The sequence below is a fragment of the Macrotis lagotis genome, chromosome 3 (assembly GCF_037893015.1).
Source record: "Macrotis lagotis isolate mMagLag1 chromosome 3, bilby.v1.9.chrom.fasta, whole genome shotgun sequence".
In the NCBI taxonomy this organism is placed as follows: Eukaryota; Metazoa; Chordata; class Mammalia; order Peramelemorphia; family Peramelidae; genus Macrotis; species Macrotis lagotis.
Genome location: NC_133660.1, coordinates 224175745 through 224177341, shown reverse-complemented (window position 1 = coordinate 224177341; position 1597 = coordinate 224175745). Strand labels below are relative to the sequence as shown.

Genomic DNA, 1597 nt, shown 5'->3' with positions numbered 1-1597 from the left:
TAAGTTGGAGGGAAATACAGCTAGCAATAGCTGTGGAAAAAACAATTGAAGCAATTTCTCTAATGTAAGAGAACAGAACAAATGGGGGTGGGGAAATACAGCTAGCAATAGCAATTTCTCTGATGGGCTTATGATAAAGAATGCTATCCATCCCAAAGACAGGGCTGATGGTATCAGAATACAGACTGAAACACTTTTTTCCTCCCACTTTGTTTCTCTTTCTTTGGGGTGTGTGTGTGGGGGGGGTATGTTTACTTTCATAACATGACTATTGTGGTAAAGTGAAAAAAATAAATTTTTTAAAAAAAGTAAAAAAAGAAATTATCTTACTCTGTATATTATTCTTATATCATTTGTATATTTGTAAACTTCTCTGCTTATGTTTTGTTTTCTATAAAATGCAGTTATTTGGGGGAAAAAACAATATAGGACTCTTTAGAGCCCCTATAATTGGAGTACAACTTTAAATCCTTTGGAGGGCAAGTCTGGTGCTGCAGCTAAGGTAATTCCAGATCCAGTAGCACATATTAAAGCTAGTAGTTGGATCTGAGGATTGAGCTAGCAGACAAGTTGATGGGTTGGTTAGTTTTTCCTGAATGTTTTTCCCTTTTATATGTTCTGGGTAGAGAAAGAAGATATATGTTGGGAATTAAAGATGATATAAAACAAAAGATATTAACAAGTTATTTATGACATAGATTTTTATTTTTCAAATTTTACAAATTCTTTGATAGTCTTGAACTGGTAGTTCATATTCATTAGCTCTCTCAACTAGCTGTTTCATCCCCAGAAGGTTTTCAAGAGCCATCATCTTCACCATATAGTTCTATCAGTTTTCCTTCAAATCAAATTTAAGTTTCTTGAGCATCTTGACTTTTTTGAACAAACATTTGTTAGAGACAGTAAATATACTGTGACACTTTATCTTTGTTGCTTCCAGTTCTTTCTGGAATCAGTTTATTGATAGATACTATCTACCAATATCTAGATAGATTTGTCTGCCCCTCCTGCATCATCATCTCCTTGTGAATTTGACTGACTTGTTGGTGTTGGGCATAAGAACTCTCAAAGATCTGGTTGCTAATGCTTTTTGGTAAAATCAACCCAGAATGGGTGGAGCAAGTAATCATTGGTGGTTTTGATATGAACATGAAGTTCAATCCTGATCTGTCCTTTTTTGACCATGGAGAACAACTTATCCTGCGTAAGGTTTATTTCATGGAAATTAAATAGTTTTTACCTTGAACCTCTTCAGTAATCAACTTTAATTTTTTAAAAATCAACTTCATCATTCAGATCAGCAAGGCTCACTTCAAAAACACAACCTTGAAACCATTAGGCAGCTTTTCCCCTGAGTCCTTGTGACCATTGTCTTGACAAAATTGTATATAATGAGCATTCCACCCAAAATGAATCTACTACTTTCTTTTGGGGTCTTTTTTTTAATGACTTTTGATCAGCCACTGATTCTTGGCAGCCACCATGATCCTTCTAAGGAATTCAAAAGCAATAGGAAAAAAATATAAGAGAAAAGATAAAACCCATGATGAACATACTTGAGAGCCAGTGTGAGGAGTTCAAATTTTATTCAGTGGTT

The 1597-nt window shown here is 34.5% G+C and overlaps 1 pseudogene; it reads right to left on the bottom strand.

Moving 5' to 3' along the window:
* Positions 1-709: 709 nt before the first annotated feature.
* On the bottom strand, positions 710-1209 carry LOC141519313 (small ribosomal subunit protein eS1-like; annotated as a pseudogene).
* Positions 1210-1597: the final 388 nt, after the last annotated feature.